Raw genomic sequence first — 24527 nt, 5'->3', positions numbered from 1 at the left:
TGTAGGCTTGATGTCCCCAACTCACCTGTCACTAAATTTATACTGCTTTTGCATTATTTCACTTTGGTCACTGAGCCATACTTTCCCGAGTCTGAATGGGCATGGCCTTTCCCTTAATTCTGTATCATAACATTGTGTTATTTCTCTGCAACCCTGGCCTCACTGATGATTGAATATGCTGAAGATGTTTTCAAACCCTCTGAAATAGGACAAACAGAAAAAAACCTCTCTGAAATTATGCAGTAGAAATATGAGCTGCAGAATACATTACTTTTGGATCATATTTATTTGCTGAATGGATAGTGCAGAAGTGACTTCACATTTTGCATTGTTGATTTAAAAGCACAGTCCTCTTGCAAATACCTAAATAGTCACATGGCGTTCATTTAGTTACTGTGGCAAGAGATATAAAGTAGGCAGAATAGATGTAAAACTGTTAGGCAAGGGTTCGTAATATTATGGCAAAGCCCTGTGGATATTTATCTTCCACATACCTTGCTCTTAGAGAATAGCTCCTTCCACCATTTCTGAGAGAATTTTATCTTGCTGAAATAATTTTATGGTGTACTAAAATTATCCTAACAGAAATGATTGTCAGAATACATTGGACGAATGCTTATGGTTATTAGTGTTTATTGTTACTGATAAAAAAGAAGTTAATATAGAAACTGGTAGAATACCATGAGAAATTCAGGGAAAATCAGCTTGGTCCTGACCCAAGCTAGGATTGGATAAGGCTGGAGCTAGGGAAGGCCCTGCAGTGTGTGTTTATTGGCCTCTGCCTGGTCAGTCTGCTCTTGAGGAACATGGCACAAAGGGAAAGTCAGGGAGAGAAAACCGTCCTTGTCTCTTTTTGCCACAAGCTGCTCCAGCCTGAGTGCCCTTTCTGCCTGTCAGCTACAGTGTGGGATATAAATGGTGCTGATCCCACATGAGTTAGAGCCTGAGATCACATTTTAAATCAATAATCTACAGGAAATTGGATGCTCTTTAAAATCTAATGGAGACATAGATAGCAATGCTTTTGATAAACATTACTGAATTGTGGCCAATTTACATTTGTGTGCACATATGCACACACACCCAAGAATGTGCCTTGAATCAAATTGTGAGCCCTTGGAAATGTGTTAGTAATACCAAGGTCACAGTAAAACAATTTGCTTTGTTAGTAACAACAAGGTCATGGTAAAGCAAGTTGCTTAAACAACCCAACAGTGAGATATGAGGATGTGAGTAGTATACACCTGTAGTGAGACTGCTCACACAGATGTGGGAACTTGAATTAAACATCGTGTACATAAAGAAGGAGTAACTCTAGGGAGAGTATATGTGACACTGTTACAGTATTTGTTTAGCTATGGAAACGTCTATATTTGAATTGGCAGAAATTGTGCAGAAATCTCCCAAACAAGTAACCTAGTCAAGAGCAACAACCTAAAAGTAAGTAGGAGGACTGTAGAATAACATGATTGTTTAGTTAATGTAGTTTTTAGTATAAATAGAGTTTCAAGTCAGCATGACTTTAATGCTGACCCTCCCAGCACATGAAAAAAAAAAAATTAACACTTGAAGCTAACAGCATGTTAGCAGCTAATTCGTGCATTATTTCAGTATCATTCATAAATTACTTTTGAATCCTTTGACTTAAGAAAAAGAAAATCCTGCAAATCCTACTTTTGGTCAAAGCATAAGATCATAATTAACTCGGCATGTGCTTTTGAATTAAGAACACAGTGTTCTGAGCTTTCTTAAAAAGCTTTTAAAAATGTTGGGGGAATACTTTCATAGAGCCTTATTGACTGAGCAGTGTTTAAAATTTGTCACATATGAAGTGATGTTAATTAAATATTGTTATTCCTTTCTGTCAATCAAGGAAGGTTAAGCTTTTTTTTGTTACTTGAACAAAAAGGGAAGTGAAACAGGTGAAAATATATAAAACAGCTGTGAGGAAAACAGGAGGAATAACATAGTAGGAATTTAATTAGAATTTATGGGGGATGCAGGAGGTTTAGGTGCTAATTCTAAAGCATTGCATTTTTTGCAGTACTAATAACATTTGAATATTTTTGGACTTTGACTTTTTGGCTATCATTTACTTAATGAATGTAGAAAATAAATACAGCAGCAGAAGGCCAGTTTTTGACACAATCATATGCTTTACTTAAAGTCATATTTGCAAACTGATGTTTAATATGGTTGTCACTGAAACCTTCTTTTTATTAAACCAGAATGTTGTTAATCAGAATCCCATTCAATGATACCTCAGCTCTTTCAGATGCTCTAGGCATATTTTTAAGCCCTTGTTTTTATTAGGTATTTAAATATTGCTGATGTCTCCCCACACCCTGAATTTTAAAAAGATTTTTGTTTATATCCTTTAATTTCTGTTAATGTGCCTAAGCCTAGGAGTGTGTAATATATGGAAGAAATCTTCAGGACAAAGCTTTCTAGAACTTTCCTCTCTGGAAAAAATGAAAATTGAAGCCTAATTACACAACTTGAAATGCTGGCAATTAAAATCCATCAAACGTCATATGTTCTTCTATATAACTATTGCAATTGACAGTTTTAAGGACAAAATTAAGCGGCAGCTATGGGCCTATATAATAATATATAAGTTATATTGTTTCATCAATGTATTAGGCTTGGACAGTGTATTATTGCTGTCAGTGTTCAAACCTTTGAAGGCATGAAAAGCACACAGGAAGAAATGTGGAGCTTGTTCTTCTTGTTTTCTGATTAATGGGGGAGAAACTTCTGTGTGAACAGAGTTAAATTAATGTGGGAAATTCTGCCTCTAAGTCTTTTGTTTCAAGGCTCGTCATGTTTTCTTGTGAGTCTTTGGAAACTGTGTGGCTCATGATGACCTAGAATCATGAAAGGCTGCTTCAAGAATTTTAGTGCTTTTGAAATTGTGTAGGTACTGTTTCATGAAATTAATCTCTTCTTTGGACTATTGGGAAGTCCGTGGCAAAATCATGCTTGTAGTTAGTTTTTTAACTTCATTCTGGATAACTGAGGAAATAAAGGTGCTTTGAACTAGAATTCCAGTTACTAAAAAAAACCCCCAACAAGTATAAAATCCCCCCCAGTTTTAATATTATGTGTTTTAAAGCAGCTTAATTTGTACTAGAAGTGGCATGCTTTAAATATTCAGTATGGGTTTTTTTATTATTTAGGTATAATTTTTTTTTCCTAGTACAGTGTTTAAGTTTTCTTTACCTGAGCAATGTGAGCTGCTGTGAGCTGGAGGCCTCCAGAGGCCTCTGCCAACTTACCTTATTCTGTGGAGCTTTATCTCCCTACCAAACCTTGTAGGCTGAACTGTTGGGCATAACTGAACAAATGTCTACAGGTTGAATAAAAGAGCCAGGCTTTTCAGGTGAAGAGTTCTGATGGACTGGGTAGAAAGGGACATATAGTATGTACTGAGCATTGGCACATCACTTTGACTTGATTTTCCTTCAAATCAGTTTTTTTTTGTTTATAGTAAGCTTCACTTTCTGCATCTTGTACACATATAAAATTGTGAGGTATTCTAGCTTTATTATTTTATTAAAGAAACATAACCAAAATTTCACTATCCTTGAGTCACTTTTAAGGGCTCTGAGTTTTTGAACAAGGATTTCTGCATGTCCCTTTTGGATTGGAAATATCACAGTGTTAAGTGCAGCATCTCTAGCACTTCAGAAAATCTGGGAGAGGAGAAAGCTACTCAAACCTGAAGCTGTTTTTTTTTCACAGTACAAGATATCACCAATTAGCAACTAAATTAATTGATTTGCCCTGCATTAGCTATTAGTCTTGATACTGACTGGTAAGTAATGTATTACGCATCTTTGAAAAAGTCTGTTATACTTTGATCTGCAAATATTTTATTAACAGAGGCTATAAACCACAATGAGTGGCTCAGTTGTGGGTGGTTTTTTCATGCTTATTTTGATGATATAGCAGTATCTTGGGATGACATACTGTAGTGAGTGAGGATAAATATGTGTTGCCAAGGTCTAAACAGCAGCAATATGGAAGTAATTCAGCAGTCAGTTTCACTCAGAGTTTGAAATCTGTGCTGTATTAGAGGTATGCATAGAAGCTGTGTTAATTGCTAGCTTGTTTTCCATATGGTTCTGTTTTAATGGAGCACATTTGTTGCAGATGGTTGGAAAGTGGGTTGGACAGTGCCTAAACTGGCTATGACTAATTCACACAGTGATTATACTATACTTTAATGTTTAACAGTCCCCTTTGTGAACTTCTTTCATTCACAGTTCCCTTGCCATTGAAATGTGGTCCAAGATAACTGAAAAGTATTCTTCTTTATTTAAACTTGGCCTTAGATAAGAGCAAGAACATGGAGTGTGTAGTCATCTTTTCCCTGATTCAAATTCAAAACCACACCCCAAACTGGATTCTTCAGATGGGTTATCTCCATTATTATTATGGTTTGCTGTGCGTATTTAGCTGAGGTAATGGTCTCTAAGAAGAGCCACTTGAGGAACTGAAGTGACCTTAACAAATGCTAAAACTGGCTTTGTTCACACCACAGTGCTTTTACCTCTTCACTGGTTTGCAAGTAGGTGTAGACATTTTGGATACCAACAGCCATTTCTTGTTTGAAAGTTTTAAAATTACTAACTTGGACTTGAGGACACAGAAAATTTGCATTTTGTTCAGGTGAAACTGAAGGAACAACTGCAGCAATAGGATCATGGAATCATTAAGGATGATGTTGTGGATCAGCTTAGTGATGACACGTGTGACAGGAATCTTTCATAAACCAACCTGGCGTTTTAATGGCTCTTCTAAGAAGACATGCTACATCCAGAGAGGAAATTAAAATATAGAAAGCTGCCCAGCATTGTTGGAGTTGATTCTTACAATGGGTTATTTGGATCTCTTGTGACAAAGGTTGTACAACTGACTTTCCCTTCGCTGAGGACTACAGTGAATGTCACAGTCAGACTCCAGTCAACAGTTCTTTGTAAAGAAAAAAAGAGCTCTACGGTTCAGTGGATTTCTCTACCATTTTTACTGTTGTTTTCTCACATTGTCACTAAAATATTCTCTTTGTTATCTGAATGGGACATCTGCTGACTGGCTTAGCTCTCTTTACCTGATTGTGTGAAAAGTCTTGGTTAAATCTGTGAGGCCTTGGAGGCCCAGTAACCTGCTAAGTGCTATAGAGCCTGAAAGACATTATGTCCTTGGACTAACTTGTCTCTTCTACTTACAGCTGTATGTGATAGATAAAAACAAACGAACATATAAAAGACTGGGGTGAATGTAATTTTAATGCACTTGTGGACATGTTAATGAGTAGCTGGTTTTTCTTACCTGAAAGTATATAAAATCCATACAAATAAGGTGTATTTTACAGTAGGGCAGAAAAATAGAGCAGGCAAGCTTTAAAAGAAAGCTTTTTTCTCTGGCTCTATCACAAACCTGCTCAATTGGAATTGATAATTTGTTTGAAGTGGTTGGAAATCCACTTAGTATGGCTAACAACATAGAATAATGCAACCAGTTTGGCAGTTAGCACTAGGATGTCTAAACCACAGCTTTGATGCAGTAATACTATAACTTGAAGATTTACCTAATTTATAGTTTTTCCCAAAGCTCTCGCCCGCTCTGCGCCGCTGCTTGGCACGGTGATTTGTCTGCGCTATCCGGAGTTTAGTTTGAAACACGTTTGCATTTGATTGGTGTTTTTAGGTTTTGATAGCTGCTAGTTCCTCTCCACAGAAGTAACCTTTTAAAATGTCAGTTTTAATGTACAAATTTTATGATAATAAAAAGACTTTTAAAAATACTAATTTTAGGCTTCTCACTGCTGAGCTTGTAGTCAGCTGCTGTTGTCTCAGGCTGAGTCTTGGAAAATTAAGTCAGTGCTCACTATAATTAAATGTGTACTCTGGACTTCATGGGAGAAAAAAACCACTTTTCTTTTAAATTCTTTTTCTGTAACTGTTGCACAACAGCCAAAGTAATCTGTCCTCTTACTTGTTGATATTTACCCTCTTTCCATCTGTCCTTCTGTCTGGCTGTGTCTACCATGTGCTGGATTTCCTGCAAGTGGGAATTCCTTTCCTCTTAGCCAATAGTCTTTCCTGAGAGGAGAAACATCAGGTGCACAGAATTTCATCTTGTGGTCTGTAACACAAAAGCCTTAGAAATTAGGGTGTCTGGCTTACCAAATATGTTGTGTAAAATGTGATTTAAAGCATTTTCCCTCTGAAGATGACACAATATTTAATTGCCACTAAAAGATCTGATAATTTCTGTAATCTTAATTGCTGCAGCTATTCTTGTAATTTGTCATATTGCCTATGTTGCTGTGTCATATGCTCCATTGGAGAGGTGACACTGAAATACAAAAGGAAGGGAAGCTTAAGCTTTTCCCCCCTACTTCCAATGTCCCTTGCTCTAAATCAGAAAAGCAGCATTTGCTCTGGCTTCAGGGAGCTGTCTGTTCAAGCTCACAGCTGGAGGTGTGGTGCTGCAGTGATGGTCACCAGTGATGGGAAGGGAGAGTATAATGATTTAAAAAAACCCAACAAAAACAACCCCATCTAAAACCCCCTTGGGATTAAAGGAAAACATTTCATTCTTTCCCTTCTCAAAGCTCCTGTATAAATTGTGCACACAGATGAAAGAATTACAGAAGGGAATATGTTCAGATTTTAAATATCAACAAGATATATTTGGTTGTGATATTGCCTCATATGGAAATAGTGAGATTTTCTTTATCATCTTCCAGGTACGTGTCCTAAAATTGTCTTTTTTGGTCATGATTCTTTTCAAAGAAGTACCAGAGCAAAGCCTTTCCATTTAATTGTACCAAATGCCCTGCAGTGGAATAAAATATGATTTTTTTACTAGTTGATAAAGAAAAACACATAAACATGAGAATATTTTAACCATAGATCTGGCCCATTTAAACACTATGAAAATCTTCCCCACTGCAGGGCAGACAACTGCGAGATTGTAATGTGTTGTGTAACAGGCATGCACCATAAATTTGATAATCATACTTGTGAGTCCTTCATATTTTATATAAAGAATCGAGGAGAAAAAAAGTAGAAGAAAAAGAGCACTGAATGGAGTTATGGATATCCACGTGTAAAAGAAATAAAGAAAGATTACCTTGGTCTTCTGTACTTGCCTGTGCTAAAACTGTGATGCCGAATGCTGATCAGATGCTGTGGGTTATAGTGGAATGTGGGAATATTAAGAAATCAGGATTCCTTTCAGATGTACTCCATTATTTTTGAAGTCCTATTGGTTCCCCATGCGTTCTGGCTAATGAAATAATGAAAGAACCCTTTTAATGGGGGCAAGAGGAGACTTAACTGCTCAGCTTGTACATGTTATGCAGCTGGACTGATGGACCACTGTTTAGAGAATCATGGGTGGGAGGTTATTTTAAAAGAAAATGAAAAAACATTTGTTTAACTGCATGGCAACACAAATATTTTACCAAGTGAAGGCTGACTGTGCATTTCATTATGACAAAAGGTGCTGGCTTGAACAGAAAAAAATAAAGCAAAATGCTATATTTCTAGGATTTAAGATATTTGCTCTATATGGGAGTTATTTTACACCTTGCAATAAATTTATGCATCTAACTCTTTAAATTCTCACATCCCTTTTCTAATCTGAAGAAGTCTGTTGGAAGGAAGTGCTTGCTAATGTTTCCCATCAAATACAGATGCTAGGCAGAAGTTCCTGAAGTTTTGTAGGGAGTTCCTGGGCTCACCCAAGCTGTTGCCATTCTCATTCTCCTCTCCTTATTTCTGCTCCTTCCTCTTTTGCTGAAGCATCTGTTCTCTGAGGCTGCTCACCTGCAGCCCTTGCTCTGTCCTGCACCTTGTGGTGTCCTCTTTTAGGTACCAGAGCAGAGAAATGCCTCTGCATTTCCATCTGCTCTAAGTGGTGAGTTTTGAAAAATAGGCTGAAAACACGACCTAATGATTTTGTTTAAATGTAACTGTACATGTGGGTGTATATACCTACATATATATGTTTGCACACACATGCAAGGTGTGCATACATATATATAAACATAAAAATCATAGAAACTCAGTCGGGATAATAATTTCAAAACCCATTTGGGATAATCATATTTTTCACAAATGTTGGAGAAACCAGGTAGTTGTACAGTTCATTCTCTCTGGTTACCAGCAAAACTTTTATAGATATGTTAAATTATCTTGGTGGAATTTGAAATTGATTACAGTAATTAAAAATGTAGGTGGTTTTACTTATTTGCATTACTTTGCTTACTGAATTACTTTAGTTTCCATGAGTATGATAGTTTTCAGCTGTGTTGCAATAGACATTTCATAAAAATTTAGATATACCCCAAAATATTAATATGTACCAAAACCGACACTTTTTCAAAACCTATTACCCTAAGCTCTTTGAGAGTGAGCTATAAATGAGTCTCTGTGCTGTGGTTTACAGTATCCTCTTTCTAGATAGGTTATATTTTAGTTGCCACTCTTTAGAAAGGAAAGATTTTAAATCCTGATAATTATATGGGCAGAAAAAAAAGAGTTCTCAAAGACTGGAAGGTGCATATCATTAAACTGCAACAGGTGTACCTTTTGAGGGATGTTAATGTGTGAAACTTTGATATATGGGGCTTTGAGAAGTGTAGTGAAAGTGCCTGTTTGCAGCACTTTCCAGGTCTGAAACACTGTGTGGCACAGCTTCAGAAAGATTTGTCAGCCTGAAAGCTGATGCAGCTGGAGCAGGACTTTGGTCTGAATCTAAGACAGATATGGACAGGATATATTGTGTAAACAAAGTGCAGTCACTGTCCTGGCTTGATTAAATTGTCTGTTCAGATCCACTTTTTAATAAAACAATGCAGAGGTGTGACTGGCTGATTGGGTATTGAAAATGCCAACATTAGAGAAAGAAAATTAAAACCAAGCAACTCCCCAAACTTTTCTCTCTCTTTATTTGGTTTCATTTTGAAGTGATCCCTGTTTCATACTGCTTAGAGATTCAGATTCTCTCATTCCTCCTTTTTAGCAGGAGATCTCAAAGCAGTCTAGAAAGGTGATTTATAGAGATGTTGTTTCCCTTGTTTTACACAGAGGTAAACCCAGGCATAAAGAGGTAAATAGCATGTCAGATGCTGAGTCAAAACTAGGCCTTGCACTTTTGTGTGCTTCCTTCACTAGAGAATACTGATTGGAAAATTTTGACTAGTGGGAAAATTGTAGGTCAAATGCTAAATGTTACCTAGTGAATCATTTTATGAGGAGATATCGAAGTTCACCACATGGTTATCTTGTGGGTGTAAGTCTGACACTGTAATTGTATATGCATGGTGGTTTCTCTCTCTGAGCTATGGTGGCTTCAACAGCAAACTGAAATCCCTTAACAGGTTCTTTTTGCATTATATATATATATGTAAATATGAAATAGTTTATCAAATTAATTTCTGACACTCATTATAAAAGAAGTGATAAATTGCATAGATCAGTATTCTCTTGCAAAAGAGAGTTTGGAATATAATAACCTTATCATTTATTGACGTCAAGTGATAATAACCAGAAGGTTGGAGTTGACTGTGTGATATTTTTTCTTCCATAATTTATCTAGTTTATCCTCAGGACTTAAAAAATTAGCAGGTATAAAAATATGAAGGTTCTAATTGTGAGGAGAGTTTAACATGTTGGGTGAGAAGTTAAATGGTAATTCATAGGGGTAAAAAAAACAATTCGTAGGGTACCAAAACCAAATAAGAAATTTATAAAGGATTTGAGCACCATTTTGTACATTGTCTCACAAATTAGATGGGAATGGAGTTCTGGAGTGAGATGGGATATCTAGGACTGCAAAAGAGTTAAATAGTTAAAAGAATTTCTAGGGGTGAATGTGGCAATCTGACTTGAATTCAAATATCTAGGTTGCTTGGTCCTGTAGTTCTTAGGGCTGAGAGAGAGCTAGTTTGTATGGCCCAAATGCAGTGTTTTGGAAATCCAAGGAGCAGACAGTTCTGCTTTCTCTCAGCTGACAGACATACGAAGCTGTGCATACAGTGATGCCAATATGGACTGACCAGGTATGCAGGGAACCTGTAGAGAAGGAAACAAGGAAAAAACTGAGAGAGGTTGTGCATAATGGGGCAAACCCAGAGAGCAGCTGCTGGTGCTCAGAGATAAGAACCATTCTTCATGGTATATGAAGATAGAGAAAATTGCTGCTCTGTGCAAGCTGTTAATTTGGACAAGAGAATTTGGTTCCATTGTATGACTGTTGTGTGGGTTCTATTATGTATATGTATTCCCATACTATACAGGTTCAATTATATAGATACATATACATACATATAACCACACACCGATCCAGGGGCCTACTTGAGTAAAGAAACACAGCAGGAACTCACTTCCCTTTTCTTCATGTCTTTGGGTCAAATCTCCGTACTTATTATGCATGAAATTTCAACAATTTGATGATGTTTTTTTTCCTGGAAATACATTTTATTCTGCTGTCCATCAGTGCAGAGCATGTTGTGACTTTTGCTCCACTGTATGAAAGTGAGGAAGCAGATTGTCTTTGCTCAGTGTTGGCCACCAGAGCTCCCAGGGTCAATGTGACAGAGCACTGTAGTCCCTCAGAGGTATAGCTTAATGGACCCAGTTGAATTTGTGATGTGTCCAAGGCCAATCAGTGCCTTGCTCTGCAGACCACAGCAGCAGGATTGTGTAGTATTTGAGTGCTTTACCAGTGTATCTACCGTGCCATGCCACTAGCTGCTGCTCTGACAGCTTGGCTCTTGTCAGGCTTCTGCACCGAATTCTTAGATTACTGCTGTTCTTTTACATGTTTTTCTACATAATACATGGATACTCAGCAATAACCACAGGACATGAAGTACCATATTCATGGAGGCACAGACTGTACCTGGACAGCTCTCTAGCTGCTAAATGGGAAATGATGCAGATAATTTGCTATCTAAGCAGCTCTGATCTTAAAGCATGAATTCATATTCTGTGTAGGATACTAATGCAGATTTTATTACTTGTTCACTAAAAGAGCATTGGCATACTTAATATATTTTAAGGAATAAATAGATCTTTTGGGAAACAGTGTATTTACATTGTGCATATCAATGCAGTAGCCATACCAAGATGCCTCTAAAGCACACTGTTAGGATGAATTCTACAAAGGAACATAATGAGAATTTCCTGACTGTGAGTTGTAAAGGACAGAGCCACCTATCACTATGCACAAAGTCTGTTTTTCATTAGATGCTAGCTCTTTTTTTGTCCTTTATAAATAAACTTAGCAGTGTGTTTTCTGTCTCACAGAGGTGGTTTTATTCAAGAAAAAATAACAACTAATAGGCAGCCAAAGAATACTGGTCGATGATACATGTGTCTGTGAAAACAGGTTCACGTATCTTAAGATGTGATTATCTTGGCTGAACAGAAGTTTAAAAAAATAAATAAATGGTACTACTGGCTGATGACAGTGATATCTTAAAGTTGTAGAAGACTACTGTGAAGTTCAGACTATTTCTAACCAGACTGAATACTACTATATGGTTTTATTATTATTTTATTAATGCTTTGTTTGCTACTTTTTAAGCAGCTCAGGTATTTGAGTGTTAAGTGAATTGAATTTACTATCTTTCCAAATAAGAGTAGTTTCCTTTTCTGTGTAGGTCATTTAAGTGGCATACATGTAATCATGTCAATATTTTCAAAGGCAGGTTGTCGATTTGTTCTTCAGGATTGGGACTATATGGTGAGGGAATATGGTGGCAGCAATGTGGCAGAATCTGTGTAAAAAGGAGACAAACAATACAGAGCGTGGACGCATGGGTTTGAGATTATGATATATAAAGGACCATGCATATGGTTTAATTTGCTTAACCTGGCCACTCTGTAATTTATCTGGAGAGCAACTGGATCACGTTTTTCATTGAGCAGCAGTTTTGGGGACACTGGGAATTGAATTCCCACAGTACCTTCCCTCCAGACTGATGAACTTGTATGTAAAATATAATGCTACAAAGGATTAAAAGTGACTGAAAAGACACTTTGCAGTCATTTTTGTGCCTTAACGATCAATTAGGGATCACATGAGAAAGGCAGGAGACCTCTGGGAATGAGCAGACACCAAGGCCAGCATAGCTGTTCAACATCTTATCCGACTTCCTACTACTGTGACCTCTGAGGAACGCTGTCAACGCTGTGCTGGTATGTCTGGAAGGCTGCGATCTTTGTGGTGAAGATGTCAAGTTACAGAGAAAGTAGTTTTTCCCTCAACTGTTGGTAAAAAACAAATCAAGTGGGGTTAATCTTGACTACTAATGATTTTGGCCTTTTTAGGATGGTATTATTTGCGGTGCTGAACAGCTGCCTCTACTGCTGCTGTTTGGACCCAGTGTTGGCACTGGTGGCAAAGCTTTGCTTCTTTGTTGGTATCAGGTTGTGTCCCTCTGGGTGCTGGGTGACATTTCAGCCTGCCAGAGATGTGGACTGTGTGGCAGGAGGAGGATTGGGTCTGTGTACAATTTTGGTGGCGCAGAAGACTGATGAATATTTCTACAGTTTCGAAAAAGGAAGTTACTGAAAGCTTCTTTTTGTCACCGGAATGTGAGAGTTCTTTTCTTTTGAAATTTTGTGTGAAGCAAGTTTGCTAAAAATCCAATATTCAAAAACCTAGAGCCTCAAGTACCATGAGGTTTAAGGAAATGTTTTCTATTTGGTTTGAGTCTTTGAAGACGCATTACCAGACTTTCTCCTATTGCATATTTTAAGGAAATATCATGATCTAACTTAATTTTGTGTGTTCAATGACCTTGCTGCGATGGATGGTAAACTGGGAGAGGGCAAAAATATACCTGTATTTGGGGTGTTTTTGTGCATTGCTGCCCTTTTGTGAACAAAGAACAGAAGCAGAATTTATCACAGCAATTTGGGGCTGTCTCCTTTGAGATATACAGAAGTGTATCTGTAGCTTCTGCCCAAAAGGGGAAGAATTTTCCATCCTGTGCTTTTCTCTGTGCCTGGCCCAAGTATCACCTGGCCCATGGTGATTTCAAATGTTTTTCTCATGCCTTACAGTGTCTGAATGGACACAGATTTCTTCCCAGTTAACATACAACAATCTCTTGTGCTGACTACTGAACTCTGATCTTTGGCTGGATGCACGCTTGTTTCTTTAAGCACATGTGGTGCAGAGCTGACCTGGAGCTGGGTAATTCATAAGAGCTGGGTGTTATTGGTATTACTACTACTTGAATGAGTCTGTATTATTTTGCACAGCAGTGTGGTCACCTGGCAGCAGGTCATTAGCATTTTAGGTTTCTTTCCCTCACAACAACGCACAACATGCTAATTAGAGGGTTTTGAAAGCTAAGCAACCTGGTTTAAAATCAGACATTTTAATTTGCAGCTTTAATGGCTGTATTATAATAACTGGCTTGGCTCGGGGGAGAAGGGGAGAGAAGCACTTCTCATGTTCCAGTAGAAAGGTCCAATACAACAGAGGCTGAAAAAATTAAAAACCTCATAATTTGACCTTTGCCTGGGATAAAAGGCTGTTTCATAACAATTTCCTTTTGTTCTTTGTTTAAGCCATTACTCCAAAAGGAGCCTCCGATTAATCTAAGTAAATGCATCATTACAGTCCTAATCCATGTCCTTCTGTCAGTGTCTGTTTTAATTAAATAAGAAACACTAGCAGAAAGATATCACGCACAAAGCTGTGATTGGAGAAAGAGGGTTGTTTGATCAGGGTGAGATTAAAAAAGGCTTTACTGTTTTGTCCTTTTACTCTAGATGCCATAATGTAGGTTAAAGGAAGAAAACTTGCCTAATAGTTTAGCACATTGCTCCCCATTACAATATCTAAATAACCAGATTTACCAATGAAACTGTCCCAGACACTCAATTAATTATATACAGAACATTCACAAACAGATGATATGGCAGCTTGGTTTGAGTAATTTGACACAGTAATATTTGAGACTGTATACACAGTTGGCCAGTAATTGTATTCAAGTTGCAGGTTTTTTATATTAAATAAAACATTGATTAAAGCTATTTATGTAGTTTCTTTCTTTTTAGTACTTGTGGCTCCCAAATTGTAAACGTGTTCTATTGCAAGCCCCTGATTTTTTGAAAAATATTTTTGTTTCTCATAAAATCAGAACAGTTATTTTACAGTGGTGAAGGGTTGAAGAATCCATTTAATAAATGTCATAACATCCAGGTAGTTAATATTGCTAAAGCAATGCATATATAAGAGACTCTTCCTCAAGGTAGCATTTCAAGATCCCTGTGGTGAGGGTTTTCTCCCATATCCAGGCCATTATTTGATGTAATGAAAAGAGAAAGTGTGCAACACAGAGATTGTTAATTAATTTAGCCTAACAAGATGAAGATAAATGAAGCAAAGCATGGATTGAATGAAGCAAGAGGTCTTATTTACAATTTAATACTACTTTATATTAGGCATTTTTCAATTTACAAAAGAAAGGAATTTAAAGAAAAGGTATTCTGCAAATGCATGCAAGAAAACTTTACATTTTATGAGTGGTTCCTAGAACTGCTGAAAATAACTTTTGGGTTAATCTTTAAGTTTTCCTCTCTCTTTTTTTTTTTTTTTTTTTTTTTTTTCCCTCTGTTCACAATTATTTTTCTCAATTTGATTTACAATATGTTGATAGGAATGAGAAAAATTAAACCCTAAACTTTTTCCCCATTGAAATCAATAGAATACTACCAGTGGAAACTCTTGCAAGGCCAAATAGTACAGTTTTTCATTGTTTATATTAATCTAGAGTCATAGCTTATTTTTTGAGCAATTTGTGTGTAGAAAGACGCATTAAGAGGCGTAACTACAAGAATACAATAAGATGTGATTTTAGTTTCCATTCCAAAGTGTAAGTCTATTGTCGCTTATGTGTTTTCAACTGTCCTATTGAAGTGAAAGCTAAGAGAGGAATCCAGGATAGTGTTAATTAACAGCGATTTTATGTAATAAAACTATGATTTTTGATTTCGGAAAATATTTTTTCTCAAGACCATGTTTGTTTCAAACATTTTGTGAGAAGTTGTAGTTTCTAATTTCTTAACAACTAAAAAAACCCCAAGATTAAAAGGCATGTCAGAGATTTTAGATGTCTCTTCTTCCCAGTCCCAAATTTAAATAAAGACTATACAAAGCTAACAGTAAGCTACAATTTGCATCAGTTCAGTCACTGCATATCAAGGTGTACATTATTCAGTTTCCCAATGACAAAATTTATGGTATAATTCTTTAGATGTGAAGAAAAAAGTCTGTCATTTTTAACATCTAACAAACTAATCAACAAAAAAAAGTCTTGTGCTGTGACTGATTAAAGATGCCTTTATCAGTTTGTCCTAAACCCTGAATTGTAAATGATGACCAAACATACTAGGCCGTTTTTTTTTTTTTTGATAAAACATCCTCATTTTACAGATGAATTGGGTCTGTCCACTATTTGACCTTCTGCCATGATTTCTGTCTGCAAAGGAAATGCCTTCCTTCCTTTTGCAGTAGCTAGACAGGACAGCGTTATCTACAAGCAGTGTCACCACAAGCAGTGGTCGCCACAAATAGCATTATTATGGTCTCTATGTTTTTATCTTGGGGGTCATGAACAAATCCATGCAACTGCTTCTAAAGATTTCAATAAATAGGACTTTTTATGCAGACAATTGGCTTTTATATTACTTTTAAACAAAACTACTAGTCCATCAAGAGTTTCAAAAGGAAAACAATTCTACAGAGTGCTGGTATGGCAGCACAGACCAATCATTATGGCACCCATTCTCCAGTCCTTTATTTTTCAAGTCCACAACAATAGGTTGTTGATTCAATGGACAAGACCAGAACAATTAAGTTCTCTGTTTAGCAGCAGTGCAGCATTTTAATGCCCTCCTCTAATAATGGTCTCATTATTGTTATTCTAAGACTGGGCCTCAGGAGGAGGAATATTTGCTGGAGGTACGTCATTATTTTGCAAATTTCGATTAGCTCATCATGTTGTCTGTACTGTGAAAATCGTAGCTAATTAGGGCAGTCAGTTAGACTACCAGCTTTTGAGCTTATGAGTTAAAAGGTAGCACACTTGATAGGCCAATGATGTGAAAAAGGTGGTAAAAAGAGGGATTAGAGCTGTTGCCTTAGTAACTCTAACTTCCATCTGTGCGGGAACAATGGACCTGTGTTTCTCCTCCACCTTGGTGTAAAAATTGGTTTTGTTTCGAAAGGAAGGGGCTTTTTATGACAATCTGGAATTCAGCCTAACGGGGTGTAGTTTTAGTTGTTAGAAGAGACCATTGGAGGATAGGAAAGATGAAAGGTCATGGTGAGCTCCAAGGACATGAAAGGTCATTGTCTCTTGTAACAATAGTGGATTGTTTGGTCCCATTATTTCCAGCCAACTACTCAGTCAGGTGATAGAAAAGATACTACCAGTTTAGTCAGGTGGAACAGGAGAGAAAGATAATGCACCTACTAAAGAACAAAAGATAACTATAATTCGCCTTTATTAAACAAAGTTGCACTTACTTGTGGCCATCCTCTGAAAAGGGTTGTTTACTGACTTACTATTCCAGCCTGCTTTGTTCAGCACTGCCTCTGTAGGCCATCACATCTCTGGGAAGCAATCCAATGTGTTAGAAAATGTTGTTTAAGCTTTCTTCCCATGAAGAGGAGCCCCCAGGAGTACCACTGATGTGATACTTAACAATAAATGTAGTTGTTGTAGCTTTCTCACATTATTGGCATTCTTAAAAGGTTTTCCTTCAAACACAGAATAAAATTAGCTATAAATATGAAATAAATTTGCTTCAAAACTTTCTAGCATTTTATCATAAATTCTACAGCACATATTGCAGAAAGTTTACAGCAAACTGTATTAGGCGCTACTGAATAGAGAGCAGAGACCTATAGTTGTGTAAAAAGAGATTAGCTATAGGACTACTCTTATGCAAAGGGAAATAGATAAAGTCTATCAGTGCTTTGCAGAAGCTTTAGGAGACTCTGTGCCTTTGTTTTAAGGAAAAATCCAGAACTACTGTCGTATTATTTAATAAAACAGCTATAGTGGAGTTCATGAGGAAAGCATTTCTGTTAGTGAATAGAGCTGTCACCTCTTATATTTTTCCAAGAGCATCCAAAAACCCCAATTCACTGTTTTTCAGAAAGACTTTTTCCCCCCTTTATTATTTCCCTATTTTTATAGCATTATGCCTTAGTCATCCATGCAACAAGTGTATTTTTCCTTTTCCTCTTTCCTCTGTCCACAATCAAAGCACATCCTGAGGTCTATCACATATCCCCCAAAGATTAGTTTCTTTAGGTGAACATTTCCAGAATGTTCCACATTCTTATATGAGCTCTCTGAACCCTTTTAACAGGTTTGTTTTATAATCTTTTTACTCATATCACAACAGAGCTGCCAGAGCTGTATTGAATTTTTATGAAATTGATAACATATATGTAATTTACTACTATTACACTTGAAAAACAAAATTACATATAATTTTTAGGTATCCCATCTTAAACTGTTCTGACCTCATTTGAACTCCCCTTTTTTAGCTTTTCTGGGCCTCTCTTATCTCATTTTTACTCCTGGCCACTCTTGCTTTCTGACAACACAGATGGGTGGCCTTGCACAAACTGATAACTGTGGCAATTTCTCAGCACACTAGTCACTAATAAAAGATGTTATTTTCAGAATTAGGCAGGCATGTGTCATACTTACTCGCTGGCTGAAGATGAGAGGTCGAACTGTGGCTTCCTGGGAGTGCACGACCGTATGAGCCATTGGACTTTACAGCTCCCAGGTTGTTGATGCATTGTTTTACCAGCAACTAGGTTTAGTAATCAGAGTCTTTCAGAAAAAGGAAGTCTTGCTTTAAGTATTTGTAAGCTTTTAGTTTTTTAAGATAACCTATTCTTAATTTTCTCTTTAGCTTGTTGTTTAGTTCTCATTTATGTGATAGCCTATGTTTTGTTATTTTTGTATTACGATGAGCCGAACAGTGTAGACTGCTTAGTTCAAAATGGGAGCCCTGCAAAGGGTTAACCAGCAGAGAATTGCAAATGAACTATCAGGAAAGTTGATTATTAATCCAGCAAGAGAGAAAATATCCTTCCAGTTAGCAAGAATTAGTACCTGAAGAGCTGATAATATTGTTCGGGCTGTCGGTGTGGAATGGCAAAACCAGGTAAGCTAATCATCTTAAAAGAGCAAAATCTTTTCTTTCTGTTTTTCATTATAAGAGAGTTTAGTTTTTAAAAGAATCCTTGTTGTTTTACTTAAAGTATCAGCATGTGAAACAGTGTATGTTGATCCTCAGTTTCCTCAAATGAATGAAAGAAATTAAACTTGTGTTTAACTTTGGTAAGAAGATACGTTTCTAAGCCATATTTCTAAGCTACACTATGCATGTAACTGTGAAATATCATAACAATTCTTTCCTGGCTTGCGGTTAAGTGTGAGAACTGATTACAAAACCTGGAGAGTCCTTTGCAATTGCAAGCTAATATATTACATAAGTCTGTCTTTAGTTGTGCTTGGACATATTGTGGAGGTTTAAAGGAACTTTTATGTTGCAGAGCACTTTCATCCAGATTTATTAGATTTTAGTTTTCACACTGTAAGAATAATTTATTTAAATTTGTTTGGATATTGTGAACACATTTCTGTTCATTAAGAAACTTTTGTTTTTTGGGGGGGTTTTCAAAAATCTATGATCTGGGGTTAGAAGGAAATGAATGTTTGGTAAATATGCCACTGTGTTTATACAGAGAAATGCAAATGAAACCACTAGATCAGTTGAATATAATCTCATAGTTTGGTAATTTTTAAAAACTCAAAGTCCTATCTTGGGAAAACTTTCAAATCTGTGCCCCTGACATTAAGAAGTAGGTATGATAAACGTTTCTTTTTTTCAATGTAGTCTTTACTATTTAGCTTATTATAAGAGTTGTGCAAAATCTTTTAAATGATAGTTTAGTACTGTGGAAACTAGAAAGTCTGTATTCAGCATTTAATAACTTTTGCTAGGTTGTGTGCTGTTACTTAAATTGGTAGTACTTAAAAAAATTCTGATTTGCTTGTAGAATGGAATTCAGTATTCACATGATGTGACTACAGTATGTGTCTCGGTGAAAGAGTTTACCAAGTCCAGATTTTAGCCTGTTGTGCATGAAATAGCCTCAAAGCTATATGAAAGGATTTGTGGTGATACAAGAATGAAAATACAGATAAAATCTGCAAGTATTCCAAATTTAAAGGCTGAGCCCCTGTAGCAATGTAGTTCTATGGGGTAACATTTAATGAGCCATAGAGAAAGGAAGAAACCTTTTAATTTTGGGAATGGGATTAGGATATGGCCTCAGGCAAAGGAGAAAGAGAAAGGAAGAAGGGGAAGTGGGGAAAGTGAAAGGGAGAAGTGGTGTTTATCTGACAGCGTCATTGTTTTGCGTGTGACTTTGGCCTCCCCGAGCAGAGGAACAGCTGGTGGCCAAGTTCTCTGAAGGGCGTCTCACCATGTTAGAGTAAATTAAAAACCCTGAATTTGCTTTGGATGGATCTATCAGGGCAACAAATGGTGGCATTTTGGAAGCTATGCTAAATATTCTGATATACATAGAGGCAAATAACTTCTTGAGGCACATTTTAGCTGAGTATTTTGAGGAGAACAGGGACAATGTAAATAAGCTGCATTTTCTGAGTTTGAACACCAGCATCTAGGAAATATATAAAGAGCAAGAAACCCAATGATGAAAAAATTATCACACAGGAAATGATATACGTAGAAAAAACAAGATTGTAATTAGTGGAGGAAAGTAAGAAACTGATTAGAGAAATGAAGTTTCCCAGATGTTTAAGGGAAAAATGAAAGTTACATTAGATAAGCTCTTTTAACTAGTATTGGAGAAGAATGCTTGCTTCAGAATGGGAAAGCTAGACTTAAAATTAGAAAAGAGCTGGCAACTTGAGTTTAGCTCAACTGCTTTCCTGCACGAGTGACTCTTTGGAATGCCCTGCTTGGAACATCATTGGGAACAACTAGTGTAGTGCTGTTGGGGAAAAAGTAAAACACAAAATGAAACTCGCAGTATGCTTATTTGGAATGATTCAGGTGCTTATTTACTTATGTGTGTACTAACCCACAAATTAGACAAATTGGTTGGATTTTGAAGTAATACTTCAGGATTTATTGTATTTCACGTATATATGTAGTTGACACTTGAGCTCTAGCACAGTACTGGTTCAACTGGTTCATTTTAAAATTAATTGTAAGCATTATCTTATTGACAGAATCCTAAATCATCAAACATTACCTGCAAATGAACAGAAATAGTCTTGATCCCCCACAGCTATAAAACCATGTAAATAAGCTGTTATTTAATTATTATTATTTATATCAACTGGGATAAAAGTAATATTCTCAAGTAAAAGATAGAAACAAAAGATATCAAGCAGAAACTGTGGGGTTTTTGTGGCCATTCCAGTGACTTGTTTCAAATTCAACAACATGATAGTGTAACCTTTGAAAAATGTCCCCCTACAATTCAGTTTAGCTGGCACCACTGCTTTTGTGCCAGTTCCTGTTCTCAGTTGTGTATTACAGGAAAAAAAATGCAGAAAAAAATTCCAACCAAAAAAGTTAGACGTGTCTGGAATAGGTTGATAAGAACATCATCTGATTTACTGGAACTAGCTTGACTGAGCAGGGTGTTCATGTTAAGTAAAACTGTATTTTCTTCAACGCAGATTATGTAGATCCCAACTTGTTTAAAGGCTTAATGTCTAGGAAAGATGAAGTTCCAGAGGTCTCTGACTGACTAGACACACATCTGGAAACACAGCTGCACTCAGGGGAGGCTGCTGAAGCAGTTAGCCTGCAGCAAGCAAGCCATTCTTGTCACTACATGGTCAAGGCAGTAAGATGAGATGATGTGGAGGGTGGAGCATAAATATCTATATGTTGCTTGATCCTCTACTTTATAAAAACCTGTTAGTAGCCAGAAAGAAGCTTGTCTACAGAAACAGATGGCCAAAGCAAAGTTTGGGCCAGGTTATTTTTGTTTCTTGGACCACACCTTGTCTGTGGTGACAGTACTGGAGAGAGAATGTGTTTCAGTTCATTAGGAGCTCGGTGAAGCTATATGGATAACACTGAAGTGTTTTATAAGATTCAGTGTAAAGCTGCATAGTTCAAGGAAGGTCATGTCTTATTAGCTATGGCTAAGGTCAGTTATCCACACAATGAGGGGGAAACTCTTTCATAAACAAGTAGATAAATATGGGGCAGGTGGTGCTTAGCCTGGCTTCAGGCTGTAGTATTACCAAAAGAGCTCACAAACAACTCCAGCTTTACTGAGTCCCTTATGGAGCCTCAGCAGCATAGAGTGGTCAGATATAAAATTACAAGGTTATTTCATGAAAAAAGGACAAATTCAGGGCAATGTCTACAAGATACTAAAGAGAGAATATAAAATCATTTGAACACTTCTTCTGGAAGAAAATAAATTATAAAATGCTAGAGCTGAAAAAAACCAAATTAAACTTACCTCATCTAAATACAATAATAAAATAGACCTAGTGTCTTGTGTGTTTTGCTTTCTGCAAACTCTGTAGTGTTCCATGTGTTTCAAAAAAGCTGGTTAGATACATAGGTGTTTATTAGCACTTGATCCGTGTCTGACAACAGAGAGAAATTGTATGAGATTTCATTTTGCCTTTGGGGCTAGCTTTTTTACTGTCTTATAGAAAATAATTATATCTTAAACAGCTGCAAAAAGAGAAGAGCTTGAAGAGTTAATTGAATCACATGCTGCTAAAGGAAAACATTTTTTCATTCCTTTTTTTTTTCCTCATCTGAAGTAGGAGTTACATGTGTTCCTTATTACACCCAACATGTTCCAGTAGTTTTTTTAAAAGACATACCCATGAAGCAGCATATTCTCAAAGACACATTATTTTCAGCTACTAAATCCTGGAACAATCAAATGTGTCGTTTTTCACCTTCTGAATACAGTTCTGTGGCTGTAGTGGATGATAGCACATAACATCCATAGAACTGTAAAATGTATTCCCCTGCCTGTCTTTACCATACAGGTTTTGGGTGTATTTTTGTAGCTGCCAGAGGAAAATCTGCTGGCATTCTTTCAAAGATAGTACAAATCAGTGTTGGTGTAGTTATTAATTATTCTGTGGTTTTTAGACCAAATGTTTTAATTGTAGTAAAAACACACACAAAAACAACCACCCGAGACAAAACCCACAGCAAATTTACTTAAACTGTAATCACCCAAGTTTGTGAGAGCCAAAGGACAGCAGACTGAGTGTTTTCCCACAAATGGGTCTCTTGTACAGACTGCACTGATGAGGTTGTGATGTGCAGGTGTTCAGTATCGTAGGCAAACAGGGGTGTTCAGAACAAAGTGGAGATTTTTCAGGGCACTTTCTGCTTCAGTAGGTCAAACAACCGAACTCCATGGTGCTGGGAGAAGGCCAAAGCTGGGCACTTCAGCAGCAGCTATCATGCACATCCTTTTGGCCTTTCTACCTCTGAACAGGAATGGATGAAGTAAAAATATATACAAGAGTTTGTCTGCTGTCTAATATTTTATGTTTGTGTGCAAGTTTCCTGGCATTTTACAGTAGGAGAATCACGTGTTTAAACCTCAGTGAGAATTGCAGTAGCCAGATCCTAATTATTTATGCTGTTTATTTGGATTTTTTTTTTTTCCAAAGCAAAATTTTCATCAGGACTGTGCTTGTTTAGTTCCAATTTAAAGAATTGTTCTACCTCCCTATGAATTTGGATTTTAAGAGCCACGTGTATAAGCATGCATCCCAATTTTTGCATGAAAAATATGAGCTAAATCACAAATGCCCTTGTTCTTGCTTTACCAGAGTAGGCTTTTAGCATTTACTGAGGTAATATATGTGGTTTACTAGTGTTTATAATAATCTTATCTGTGATTTTTCAAAAAGACTGCTTTTCCTTTGAGAAAAGTATTTTTAGGATGTTGTTGATTCATCTTTCTACTTTTCCCATCAGTTGTATTCCGTTTAACACTATCACCACCTTAGAGAGCACAGTGTTGAGGGAAAACAGAGTAGCTGCTGGTGACCTTGTGACAACTGTCTGGTAAACCTGATTACTAACCTAGAGTGTTGTTTAATCTATAGGCCAAATAAAACCCTGCAGGAGAGAAACATTGTTTTGTTCTAAATGCCTATTAGGAAGGGAGCTGCTGTGTTATAAGCAGCAGAATAATAAGCCTCCCTGGCTTGTCGGGGTTCAGATCTGGGCATTCAGTGCATATTTGCCTAGACTTCCTATTGCAAAGAAAGAGCTAAGTTTTGGAACTGATGTCGAAGTCAACTAAAACAATAATCAGTAATAGCAGCTTTGTGTTTCAGGGAGGATCAGAGTCTGCTTTTTAACTGTACTGATATAGTTCTAAAGGTAGTATGTGGACTTCATTAATGTTATTCTCTTCTGCACCCTACAGCTGTGACATGGGATCCAGAGTTACTGGATCCTCTGTCTCCTGCTATCTGCTTTTAGCTGTTTTGTCTCTGCAAGCAAAGAAAGAAACAAATAAAAGTGACTACTTCATCTACTAGTATCAATAATAATTTCTGCATTGTATGAGAAATGTCCCTTTCCTGTTTTCCTTAAACTGATGTTTTCAGGGAATAAATTAGAAAGAAAGCTTGGTGCCAGCAAATAAATTTTTCAGCCTTCTTATAAATGTTTTTTCCCTATCATAGCATTCATTATCCTTCAAGGGTACAATCAGCATGCCTTAGGTCATAGAAGTTGTAGAAATTTTAATTCATCAGTGGTGATCTGATTTTACTTCTACAGCTCCAGCAGTGAAGCAACAATTTCAGTATAAAAAATATACCAGTATGTTAAAATACCTCTTCAAAAGTACTAGAACTACACAAAATGGGTTGACTGATATCATCCAAATCTATAGAGACTCAATAATACAGTAGGCAATTGAAAGAAAAAACATTTTAAAAATATATTGCTTTGTGACCCTGTAATGTGGTTCTCAGAACCAGAGTGGGAAGAGATCTGCACTTTAGAAAATTTGTGAGCAAGCAATATATCAATTACTGTAGTTCTCACTGGTAACAATTAGCATAGTGAATTCCACCTATATTATGTATAGGTGTGTTAGTCTAAACAACATATAATTATATGCAGGTTAGAGAACTTCGATCTACATATTTGTGTATCTGTGTATACAAGCATGCACACACATACATACACATATGGATACGAGTCCATTTTGTCCACTACTTACATGTATTTATACATATGCAAATGTATATATTACATTATTATAAATGTATATATTACATTATATTACATGACCACTAGATGCATATATATGTTCACCTATATATGTATATATACATATATATATATGTATATATACATATATATATGTATATATACATATATAGGTGAACATATATA

General features: G+C 36.6%; 1 protein-coding gene across 10 annotated transcripts in view; it reads left to right on the top strand.

Annotated features, from left to right (window-relative positions):
• Window positions 1-24527, top strand: part of SOX6 (SRY-box transcription factor 6) — a 374652-nt gene that overhangs the window by 92692 nt on the left and 257433 nt on the right. For 5 of the 10 annotated variants that reach the window (XM_042038382.1, XM_042038380.1, XM_042038383.1 and 2 more), the window contains exon 1: window positions 17719-18233. The exons of 2 other annotated variants lie outside the window; for them this stretch is intronic. The gene's annotated coding sequence lies outside the window, so the exon portion shown is untranslated. Of the gene's footprint in view, window positions 1-17715; window positions 18234-24527 lie in introns of those variants that run through there. 3 more of the 10 variants (XM_042038376.1, XM_042038384.1, XM_042038379.1) reach the window with 3 other exon arrangements.

This window comes from Corvus kubaryi, unplaced genomic scaffold (genome assembly GCF_017639235.1).
Source record: "Corvus kubaryi isolate FWS band 111438036 unplaced genomic scaffold, C.kubaryi_AGA036_p1.0 37392, whole genome shotgun sequence".
NCBI classification, from domain to species: domain Eukaryota; kingdom Metazoa; phylum Chordata; class Aves; order Passeriformes; family Corvidae; genus Corvus; species Corvus kubaryi.
The sequence above is the reverse complement of the archived record's forward strand: the minus strand, read 5'-3'. Positions and strand labels throughout refer to the sequence as shown.